We start from the raw sequence: 13,000 nt of genomic DNA on the forward strand, positions 1-13,000 counted from the left end.
AAGCATAAAAAGTAAAGGAGGGATTTTTGTTTGGTCTGTGCATAAGTATTTATACCAAAAGAAAAATGGTGTTCCTCATCTTGAAATTGATAGCACGTACAAGGAACATAAAACTCTCTTAAAATTGGCAGTTAGCTTGTGAGCATAAATAGGTACAATCTCCTCAAAAACAACCGCAGACCCATCCAGGCGAGTTTCGGTTTACCCCCTGTAAAAAAAAAGTTTAGATTCCAACCCTATAATATGAAGATTCTCCACAAAACACCCCAGACTCATCCAGACGCTGACGTGGCACACAACTGTGTAATTATTTTTTTAAAACCTGACACGTGTGTAATGGACGCTGACTGTGTAATTAATTTTATTTTTTTAAAGGGTACACGTGGCATTTGTGATTTTTTTTAAAAATGAAAAAACGAAAAAAATCATAAAAAATTAAATAAATTCTGGAAAAACTAATAAAAATGAAAATAAATTCTGAAAAATAAAAAATAAGGAAAAAAATAATTAAAATAAAAAATATGATTAAAAAATTCTTGAAAAATTAATAAAATAAAATATAATCTAAAAAAATTTAATAAAAATGAAAAAGAATTTGGTAAAATGAAAAAGAATGAAAATTTTTTGGAAAAATTAATAAAAATAAAAAAATTTCTAGAAAATTTAAAAAATAATAAAAATATCTGGAAAAAGTTAAAAATATGAAAAAAATTCATGTATTTCAAAAAATTCAAATTTCTGAAAAATTCAGGAACTTAATATATTTCGAAATTTATGAATATAAGGAACTTAAGGGCTTAAAATATTTGGAAATTTATGAATATAATAAGAAAATATATTTTATTTTTTTTGTTCATTTTAATTAATTTTTTAATTATTTTTCATTTTTCCCGAATTTATTTAATTATTTATGATTTTTTTTATAAAAAAAAATACAAATGCCACATGTACCCTTTAAAAAAATTATACAGTCAGCATGCCACATAAGCTCACCAGCACAGTGACATAGGTGAGGGGCTAAAATCAAAAAATCTTATTTTACTGGGTTGGAATCTAAACGTTTTTTTTATAGGGGATAAACCGGAACTCGCCCAAATTACAGGGGGGTAAAGACATATTAATGAAGTATCTAGTATATGTGATTTCTTTGGTTTTTCGTACGAGTTGAAGTTCTACGATTAGATCGTAGTGCTTTTTGTTGAATTGATGTGATTAAGTGTTTTCATTTACCTAAACGCGGTCTTATTATTGTTTATCATGATTAATCATTCTAATTTGTGTCTATTTTTTTAAATCATTATTGAATAGCTGGGTTAAGTTTAATATGTAACCTAGCTAGATTGTTTTTTATCAAGCTTGTGAATATTTGATGTTTCTGATTGATTGCAAAACTAGGAAACTGTTTGGCATCATGTTGGTTTGTCGCGGCGAAATCACGTTGAGCTACTTTTTTTTGGGTGTTAACCTTTCGGTTCTTAAGGGAAAAGGTGTCTTCTAATTTGGAGTTCAGTGGCAAAGTTTGACCAAGAATTGCTCTACTAAGAAATCGAACTCAGGTGAGCTACTGTGATTTTGCAAAAGCTAGATATTGTTTGCTTTTGAAAAATTGCGTTTGATTTGGTAATGGTAACGATTTCTGATCTCAGATCTGTTGAATTTTGGTACTGTGGTGATTCACCTAATGCTGAAAAAATTTAATTGCTCCTTTTTTTATTTTGTTAATTTCTTGATCTGTATGGACAATTGGACTCATATACATATAGGTGAAGATGAATCTTGAATATTATATGTAAGGATCTTTGCTATTTTTTTAATTTTGTTATATATTGGTTTTGGTTATGTTGTTGATGGATCTGTCAATTTTTTGTAACCGATTTATTCATTTGTAATATTAGCAGCTCTTAGTTCTTTGATTTGGTTTATCATGAATCGATAGCGCAAATCAATAAGGAAATTTATCATTGTTCTGAGTTGTTTGTATAATCATTATGTTCATTTTATGTTGCTCAGATCTCATTGTTTCCGGTGTGTAGAGAGAATAGAAATTCGGGTTTAATCTTTTGCCTGTTTTCTCTGAAGTTGTGATAGCAATGTTGTTATGTACCTAGGCATATTGGGTTACTGCTATCACGCATTTGTGAATCTCGACTTTTGGATGAAGATCAGACTATTCATATTTTGATCTTCATTCAATTTGATGGAGTTAGAATACAAATTTTGATCTTCATTCAACTGCCATGATCCCTTGATCGTGTGTCTGCACACTTGAATATAGATTTGGGTAATGTAGTTTCAGGCAATCCTGCATGAAGTAATTTTAACTTAAAATATATTTTTGAAAGTGACTGAAGAGTTTGCATTTGTCAAATTATAGGAAAAACAATTAGTTTGATCCTGGAAAAATACGTGTCTCTTTCTCTTTAGCTAGTTTTCTCAATAGTTATATGTATTATTAGTGTTCTAACTTGATCCTTTTGAATGTTTAAACCATGTACTTTATCTATTGTTTTGATTGTTACTATTAAAAGAATTATATTTATGGGATCTAGAAATTTTTAGTTATATATTTATGTATTTTAAGTATTTATTAATATATTTATTTAAATTGTGAACAAAAATTGCCCCGTTAATTTTTTTTAAATTTAAAAAAACTCAACATTTGCGACTATTTTGAAGGGTCGCAAGTCCATTTAATGTAAATTAAACACCTACTTTGCGACAGTTCTGAAGGGTCGCATATATTGTATTGCGACTGTTGGGAACTGTCGCAGTACCTTTTGTGGCAGTTGGTGTGTCTGTTTTATGAAGGCTCGCAAAAGACAGTTGCGACCCCATCATCCGCATCTGTTGGGGAACAGTCGCAAATGTACATTTGCGACCCTTCGAACAGTCGCAATCAACAATTTTAAAAGTCGCAAAATGCAATTTTTCTTGTAGTGGTATTAATTATAAATAAAATAATAATAATAATTTTCTTCTAACAATATAGTATAATTTTTTTGAAATATAATCAAAATTTACAACATATATGTCACCACTTCAATGCTCGCTGTTCCCTTTTTTCAAAGACTGTTTTATTTTATTTTATTTATTTATAAATCTTACAATAGATAAGTCTGCGAAATTACTGTGCGATACACTACCAGTGAATTGGGCTCTTCTCCACACTTTGCTGGTCATTTCAATGGTTTACATTATATAAGAAAAAGCAGCCAAGGTGTCAGTGCAGTGCAGGTGTACAGTGCAGGTGTGAAGTGCAGCATTTAAGCTTTCTTGGGCGCCAAGCTCCTTATTTCTTTGTTACTTTATCTTCCTCCCTCTTTCTCTCTCTCACGCTCCTCTCCCCTTTCTCTTCCCTCAAGTGTATTTAAACCATTGCCTATCTCATTCATTCATCTCCATCATGCCAAAAATCCTTCATAGCAAAGTAAGTTTCTGCTTCTTTTTCCTTAATGTTATACTGTAATACATTTTCATGATGTTTTATAAACTTACATAAACATACTCTACAATTGATGATGCAGGTGGTATTAGATGATAAAACAAGCGGCTAATCTCATTGGTATGCATTTTATTTATTCTTTTTTACAAGATATGTGTAAGTACATGGATATCTTTTTGTCATTCTCCATTTGTATATTCAACATGCATATTTTTGCCTCTTCTTTATCTCCCTTCCATAGGTTTCCACAACCAAATCATGGAATTCTTGAAGGAACCACACCAGCAGCATGAAGGCAATCCAAAAGAACACAATAATTAGAATATTTCACCAAATCATAGGTATTCATAAAATTTAAGGGATATATCTTTTCATGGTACTCATTAAGTTTCTATTATCCTCTTCATTTTTTCAGCTTGAAGCCCTTAATATGAAAGCAAATGATAGATCTTCTCTAAATAAACAAGTTTAAGGTATAACATTAAGGTATAACATTGTCTTATGCAGAGTCTCATCATTCATAACATTCTTAGTGCAAAATAGGGTTATAAGGCTAAATATGTGTGTTTGTGAGTGTTTACAAATATTATTAAATGAAAAAACATGACATACAAAGCCTGTTCTGTACAAAACAATCAGAAACCAGTTGCAAACTAAAAATATTGAACTTTCTTCAAATCAGAAACAGCTTACACAATTGTTTGTTTTCATTTACTTTTACTTACAGCGATAATGTGTATTTGGACAGCAGCAAGCAAGCATGTTAACAAGTCCTCATGGGACACTTTGACAGCTCCTTCATCCCACAGTATCTCTAAGTGTTTGGATAGAGCCAAGCAAGCATGTCAACAGATCACCTGCAGATTTGTGTAGTTTAAGAAAGTAACATCATGCATAGATGTAATCTTCGTATTTTTACTTACACTAATATGTATATTTCTATAGTTTAGAGTATCTTCATAATATTTACATTTAAACTTCACCATCATACTTGAAACTTAACTATGGCACTAAATACTTTTTACATTAATCAATTTCTCTCTATTTTCTTTTTTAAGTGCTTTGGTACCAATAATAAATAACACTTTTTCAGCCTCTAAATTTAACTTTCAAAACTAACGAATAATAAATACAAAGTTTTTTTTTTTTTTTTGACAATACAAAGTTGTTACTAATAAATACCACTTTCTCATGGTTTCATAGTTTATTTGGATGCAACTTAGTTATAATACAAAGCTACAAACACCAAAAGCACAAGCCAAGCAAAAAAGCAAAAAAGATCCTTACAAAAATAAGAACAAAATAGGACAGCAGGCTTGCCATCACAAAAAAATAACCCAGCATTTAAGGGAAAAAAAAATAGATGGCCTCCCAAAGAAAGAACCGTGTGACTGGTATAGGGAGTATACTATTAATGCACAAGTTCGATCATGTACAACTTAGATGCACATATTAATGCAAAAAAGTGTATTTTATTTTAAAGCCTAAAAGGTTTGAAATGATAAATGGTTAAAGACCATAGATATCTAAAAAACAGTTGAGTTAGAAGGGTTGAATTAACCAAGAAAAAAAAAAAAAAAGGGATCACCACAAACAACCCAAAACTTTGATACATTATGTAAAAAAAAAAAAAGGATAGATTTAACATTAAAAATATGTGAGTAAAACTACTCATCCTTAACAAAAAAAAAAAAAATTCACGTCTTTTGAATCAAATAGTTGCTAGATACTAACTCCAAGAAATAGAGAAAGACAAAGTTTCAAATAACAAACATGTTATGAAAAAACAGATTAAAAAACATAATATTGAATTAATAATATATACCATATCATAAAGTTTAACCATTTCCACCTCATCCACAAAAAACAGATTAAAAAAATTCAAGAATATTGAATTATTAATATATACCAAATTCATATTCAAGTTCAATGGCTACTCTTCTTGCTAGGACTACTTCAACAAAGATGCACGCCCTCTTGAACTTTTGATAACCTTATGTTACTATTTGTCTTCATTTGTATTTGTTACTTGCAAACCTGCCAAAATTTTAAGACAATTTAGAAATACAATTGGACAAATTTTGTAAAATTTTTTAGCTAAGGGATCAAATATAGTTTGAAAAAAGGGCCAGATTGTATGTCAGATATGGCAGCAAAAAAATTACGGCTAAAGCAGAAAAAGCCTTAAAATGTGGGAAGAAAAACAAAATGCTTCCATGTAGGTCAGGAATGTAAAGCCTTCCCATATCAAGTTCAACATTTCCCATAAAAAACAAGTATTCATTGTACTTCAATTCCCTTACCTTCCCCAGATAAAGCCTATAGGATTTTAACAATTTATTCTTACTGAAAGTGGTATTTAAAGCCTTGCCATGTTCATAAAGTTAAAGCCTTTCATACAGTTTGCTAGCTTAGTTATGATTATTTTTCCTTCACATTTTTCTTGAAGTCCAGAACACTCAATTGATAAAACGATGTCTACTTAAATCATATACAACTAAGAAAAATTGACTTGTAAGTCCAAAAGGCATACAATGATATTCACGTTCACACTTTTACTAGGACAATTTTACTAAGAAAAATTGACTTGCAAGTCCGTTATAATGGTTAATCATGTTTATAAGTCATGTGTTTCACTAGCAAGTATTCTCCATAACAAACATTTGAAAACTTTTGAGCATAACAAGTGACTATGTTGGTTACAATTGTATTAAACGAAAAACAAATTCAAAAGGCAAGTCCAATTAAATAATTTAAATTAAAATTAAAAAAGTATGTGGTTTCATGAGAAGTTTGAACAAGTAAATCATATATTAGCATCAGCCATAAGATATTAGCTTCAACAAGGAATTATAACATATCATGTTGCCATTTTATTAATTTTTGCTTCTGTGATTTATTCATATATTATTATTAATAATATTTTTTTTTTTGTCAAGTAGCCTAGTGGCTAGAGCTCACACAATTTAATTGTGGAGAAGTGGAGTGTCTGGGGTTCGAACCCCGGCTCCTGCATGTAATATGCAATATCCCTACCAACTGAGCTAAGCTCACGGGGATATTATTAATAATATTTATTCAACTGTTAAATGAAAGGAAGATATGACAAGTCCTAGAGGCATGCAATGGAATTCATGTTCACGATTTGATTAAGAAGTATTGACTTGCAAGTATTCTCCATAACCATCTTTTGAAAACTTGTGGTTATGAAAAAGATCATAACAAGTGAGTGTGTTTATTACATGTGGTTTCATGTGAAGTTTGAATTGTAAAACAAAGAATTTGAGTTATAGTCGAAGGAAACAACAACCAGATTCAGAAGCAATGTTGTAAAGGGATAATTTGCTACCTTTGGCTTTGCACTAACAAAACTCAAAGTATTACATTACAAGACTTTTAAAATAAAATAAAAATTTGATAAGAGTAGAAACACAAATCCAAAGGCAAAACGATGCATTAATAATATTTTTTTTTTAAAAAAAAGGGACTCACCCAACTGAAATTTACAAGGAATTAGAAAATTCAATATGTCATATGCTAATGTTTAACCATTTCCACTAAAAACAGGAAAAACAAACTTTTTTCAAGAATATTGAATTATTAATATATACCTAATTCATTTCCAAGTTCAATGGAATCATTTTGATGGCTGCTCTTCCTGCCAGGACTACTTCCACAAAGACACATGCTCTCTTGAACTTTGATAACCTTATCTTACTATTTGTCTTCTTTTGTATTTGTTACCTGCAAACATGCCAACAGTTTCACAAAAGACGATTTAGAAATACTCTTGGACAAAATTTGTAACATTTTTTAGTTATGGCAGCAAACATAATTTGTATCAACAAAAATGGTATTCTAATAATGAGAGGAAGTATATGTTCAAAATAGAAATGGGGGATATGTGAAAAAAAAAAAAAGATAACCTGGTTCAAAAAATCAAATTAAGCGATAAATAAATCTAACCCATTGATAAATTATACGATGAATTTCGAAGTAAAAAATATTAGGGTTTCAGAAAAATAAGGACTTTCAGCAGAATATAGAACAAAGGAAACTTACACAAAAAAATTGAACGGGAGAAGGAAAGCAGGAAGAATAGTTTCTCCATGGTTCAAACTTGGTCGGAGTTTGCTTGAAATCTCTGTCAAATTAAAGTACCCATTGTTGTACTTTGCTCTTTTCATGATTCTGTATGTATGTTAAGGTATAGAAAATTGAGAAGATGAAAAAAATGAGGTTCTTTAAGCTAAAGGAGGCTGAGCTCGACGGTGCATGTGGTGCAGAGGATGGAAGCTGCGCTCATGGGAGGGAGAGAATGAAGAACGTGGTTTTAGGGTTTCTGGATGAATGAAATGGGGAGGGAGAAGAAATATATTGGCTTAACCAGTTCTGGATAGTGCGGTGATGGATGTATGTCTAAAACAGGTGTGCAAATAATAATAAGTCTAAAATTGTATTTTTATTATTAAATTAATGAAACAATTTCAATTATTTTTTTGAGCAAAAAACAATTTCTAATCTATAACTTTTTTTTTTTTTTTTTGTGGTGGCCGGGTTTGAACCTCGTACTTTATATATTTTTATGCATTTTGTATATAGCTTTGTTCCTTGCGTTTTGCTCTTTGTAATTCTTCTCCATGCAATTTTTTTTTTTTTTTTAAATTGTATGTGATTGAATGATTTTGTTTGTCCGAATGAATTTAAATGTTTATTTTTTCAACCTCTTTGATTTAATGTTTGTGTCATATTTCATTTGATCTATTTTTTAAACGTTCGGAAAAAATATTTTTACTGTTTAGTGATATTGATTGACTAAATGATGAAGATCGCAATTAACCGTAACCCGTGCAAGGGCATCGCAATTTAGTATATAATATCAAAAAGTAATTTTATTTACAAACATTATAGTGCATGAATTTTTTTGCTATGTCTGTGGTAATCACGATGCTTGAATTTTTTTGTTTGAAATATTTTTTTCCCTCTATTTTGTTTTGAAACTGCACTGAGTCGTCACCTGATTTGCGGGGTCGTTATTTTTTAATAAATTTTTGGATTTGCAAACCTTTTTCTTTTGTTCATATTTATTACGTAGACTTTTGATTCATATTCATATTTTTAGTTTTATTGCTTAATTAATTGACGACCGCTACAATTATTTATGAGCCCGTGGCATCGGCACGGGTCTCACACTAGTTATGTACATGTCTTTTGCGGTGGTGATATGTAGATTACCTTTATTTACTTATCTTTATTTAACACAGGTAATTTCTTCTTCTTTTTCGCCGAAGTAGCTTTCTTTTATCTTTATTTTATTTTTTTTAAATAGAAATGTTAACTTGTGCCTTGAGGTATAAGTTAAGAAAACAAATTTGGAAAATAATTTTTTTGGAAATTGTGCATTTAATGTCTTTGAAAGTTTCAAAAGTTATATTTTTAATATAAAATTTATTTTTAATTTCCATTTTAAGCCCACATGACCCTTTTTTAAATAAACTTTCTTTATGTACTTTAATTTAATTCATACATATACATATATGTTTTTTTTACGGAGTACATACATACTTTTTTTATATTTTTTTAAGAGATCAAAATGAAATATATTACTACCAATAGACTATCTTTCCAGCACAAGGTGTGCCAGAGAAGAAACGAAAAATTACAACAATCGTTCAACATTACAGAAAAAAATTAAACTCATTCAAGTTCTACAATCATATTTCTCAAAATAATTTACACAGAAATACCCACACTTTTGAAAAATATTGTGTCAGGTTCGTTAATTGTTTTTTCTGTATTTTAATATTTTGATATATATATATATATATATATATATATATATATATATATATATATATTAAAATAATGAATATTTTCACACTATGGCCTGTAGAACTCATTCAAGTTCTACAACCATTTTTCTCAAAATAATTTACAGAGAAGTACCCACACTTTTGAGAAATATTGTGTGAGGTTCTTTAATTGTTTTTTTTCTTCTGTATTTTAATATTTTGAGATATATATATATATATATATATATATATATATATATTATGAATATTTTCACAATATGGCTTGTAGAACTCATTCAAGTTCTACAACCATATTTCTAATAATTGTTTCTTTAATATTTTTAAATTATGAAAAATGTTAAAGTAAGAACACCATCTTCCATCTTTGTCTTAATCGAATCCAAATCAACATTTTCTGGTAATCTAAGTTGTCTCCAGAATTTTCCACACATCCTTTCAACTCTATGCCAACGATCACTTTTGTTCTCCTGTTCTTTTTTCCTTTCTCCAATAACTCTTAGCACGCTGTTCTCTTTCCACTCCTATCCTTATCTCATCTTTTCTCAACCTCACCACGCCCATCATTATAACATGTTCATCTGAAGTTTCCTTCCAATCTACTATATCTGTCATGGCTGATTGGTCTTTCTCAATTCCAAAGGGGGTTTGTTCCGCGACCCAAAATGGGTTTGGGAAATGATCAGCTAAGAGAGGATTGGGAGAATCCATGGAAGGTAATAGTGAACCTTTGGTTCTGGTAGGAAAACTACCAGCAAGAACACACAAGAAAAATGGTACTAGCTAGTAACATGTTGAGTTGTTGTAGCCACATTTCTAGTATATTAAGGTACTGATGTTTGTTTATTCAATTTGGTGCAAATAGAATTACTGGTCTTGTTGCATTACATATATAGGTTGTAATGTAGCATGGTTCATAGGCAGTTTCAACTGCTGGATAGACGAGTAAGAAGATTGATGTGAGTTGAGATTCATGCTAAATTGCCAAGTAGAAGTGTTTGTGTTGGTACCACACACAAGATGATTGTGAGTGTTTGGTTGAGACACAAAATGATTGTGATTTTGAGTGTTCATGCTAATTAGCACTCTATACCATGCTCGATCCTGCACTTATTTTTTGTACTCACTTTTTTTTATAACTAGAAAGATTTTGAAAAACAATTACTTTTTGAACAAATAATCTTTAAATGTTATTAACATATACCGGCCGACCGAGTCTGGGTCTGACCCAGTCATGGCATCTCAATGTTGTCAGTGATTATAGAATTAGCCATGCATTCATTAGTGATTAATAAAAAAATATACAACTATCCTTGGTAACATTGACATAGAGAAGAATTGCTTGAAAACATGTCTGAAGAGTGAAGCTTGAATTCAAACACAAACACGGACACAAACATCAAGAAAATGACATAATTTAGTGTAATCATATGTGTCGGTGTATAACACTAACACATGTCTAATACCAAAACATATCTAATCTAAAAAGTGTTCGTGCTTCATAAAGACTTAAAACTTAGAGTGTGTATGTATGCTCATAATTTATTTATCTTTTTGAAAATAATTACTAGTTGATGCTTTCTGATTTGATTTTCCATTCTATATTTTTTTAATAATAAGCTATTCCATTCGTTCCTTCTTAACACATATGTTTATATATAACAAATTCTATTAGTTTCTTCACTATTAGAAAAAGCAAAATTAGCGAGGGAAATCAGTGACAGAAAAAATGAAATTCCTCACAAATTCCTTAGTCGCAAAATTTTGTGACGGAATTAGAGAGGGATTTTACATTTTCCCTCACTAAATTTCCCTCACCAAATTTTGTTTTTTTAGTAGTGCTTAAAAGAAAAATTCTATGTTGAAGTTAGACCATCTACAATGGTTTTTTCTTTCAACATCATTCAATTACATCCACTTTTTCAATTCCCAACACTTCACATCATTTTCTCTCTCTTATTCAACACTCATTGAATTTTTACCCTCTCCAATGGTTTTTCATTCAACACTCTACCCCACCACTTTTTATTTCTTATTCTTATTTAATTTTATATTTTTGTTTTTATAATTACATAAAATTACAATTATCGATTATAATTAAATTAAAATAATACAATCAACAATTTATTTTTTTAGTTTTTTAGGAAAAACAAAATTTTGTAAAATAATTTATTTTGGGTCTTGAAATGGTTATTATATATTGGGATCCATTTCACTAAAAAAAAAAAAGATTAAAACTTCACTTAGTTTGCTAATAGAAAGATAATAATAAGATTAAAATAGTGAAAAATTATGTTTTTTTTTCTGTGTCCAAATCAAATGAACCAAGTCTCTATTTATAGAGAAAAAAAAATCATGAATTTTGGTAATTTTTTTTTTTTAAATTTCGAGTGAAATAAATTGAGTTGGAATTATTAAGATGATAAAAAACCACAGCCAATCAGAATCAGCCATGTGTTACACTATCCACAAAGCATCTTCTCTCTCCGCCTCCTGCTGCACCACCCGCGCCTGTCGGCGTGTGTTGCACACGCGTCTTGCTTGCCCAACGAAATCGCGCCACGCGTACCTATGCTTGTTGGTTCAACATTGTTGAATGGTTTCAACACCTCTCTCATCCACATCATTATTCAACAATCTTCAACACCCCATTGGAACAAAACCACATGTTGAAAGTTGCATTCAACACTACCATTGGACATGGTCTAATGACTTTTTGGTAAAGTTAACTCTATGATCAATCATTGAGTATTTGTGTATTTAATTCATATCACGTCAGATTGTATGGTGTATTGCACATTTGCTCATAAGGTGTGTCATTATATCTTTACTTATTGCAACTATTTCCCTGATTAAATCAAAATTAAACATTTTTATTATTATTTTATTTTGTAATTGTAAAACGTATGCATCAAAATTGTTCATCTTCATCAGTTCCTTTCATCTCTGAGCTTTTCATCTCCTTCATCTTTTCATCATCAAAATCGTAAATCTTTCGAATCTCATTCATCTTCATCAGTTTGAATTTGTTCATTTTCATCAGTTCCTTTAACTCCAAAATTTTATCATCTTATTTTGTCATTATTTCACTCCCTTTCACTCCAAAATCTTATCATCTTCATCAGTTCAAATTTGTTCATACCTTTTACTCAAAAAATTCATCTGGTCCAACACCATCCATACCTTTAATCACTTCCGTCCTTTGATTTCTACATAAATATGTCTCCAAATATCATGGATTTATGTTATGTTCATCTCAAATCTTCTTCTAAACACAAAAATTAAAACCCTCAAATTATATTATATCTCAATTTAATCAACAAAATGACACTTTTCTTAAAAACCTTAACAAATTGAACCTTTGTATACTGACTTTTCTCAAGGTTCCAATTCTACAATTTATGGGAAAAGAAACATAATCGGTGAAAAAATCTAAAAAACATGTGATATTATACACCTAAAATTGAACTGTTATAAACCGATTTTCGCAAGGTTCCAATCCTTCAATTAACAAACCCCCCTTTTCATAGATATCCTAAAAATTAAATCTTTATAAACTAATGTTCTTCAATTTCTTCGAAAAACAAACAAAATAATGAAAATTCTAAACAATCATCACATCCTCCTCCACCTCCTCCATACTGCTTTACGCCTTAACACATAGACTCCCCTTAATAGTTTGTACAAAGACTGATTTGTAATAAGGTAAAGTTTAGTTTTAGAGTGGTCCATCAATAATACACTAGTT

At 29.9% G+C, this 13,000-nt stretch overlaps 1 pseudogene; it reads right to left on the reverse strand.

The window, feature by feature from the left end:
- Window positions 1–4,388: 4,388 nt before the first annotated feature.
- On the reverse strand, window positions 4,389–10,227 carry LOC112422125 (22.7 kDa class IV heat shock protein-like; annotated as a pseudogene).
- Between the last annotated feature and the right edge of the window lie 2,773 nt (window positions 10,228–13,000).

This window comes from Medicago truncatula, chromosome 5, assembly GCF_003473485.1.
Source record: "Medicago truncatula cultivar Jemalong A17 chromosome 5, MtrunA17r5.0-ANR, whole genome shotgun sequence".
Lineage (NCBI taxonomy): Eukaryota > Viridiplantae > Streptophyta > Magnoliopsida > Fabales > Fabaceae > Medicago > Medicago truncatula.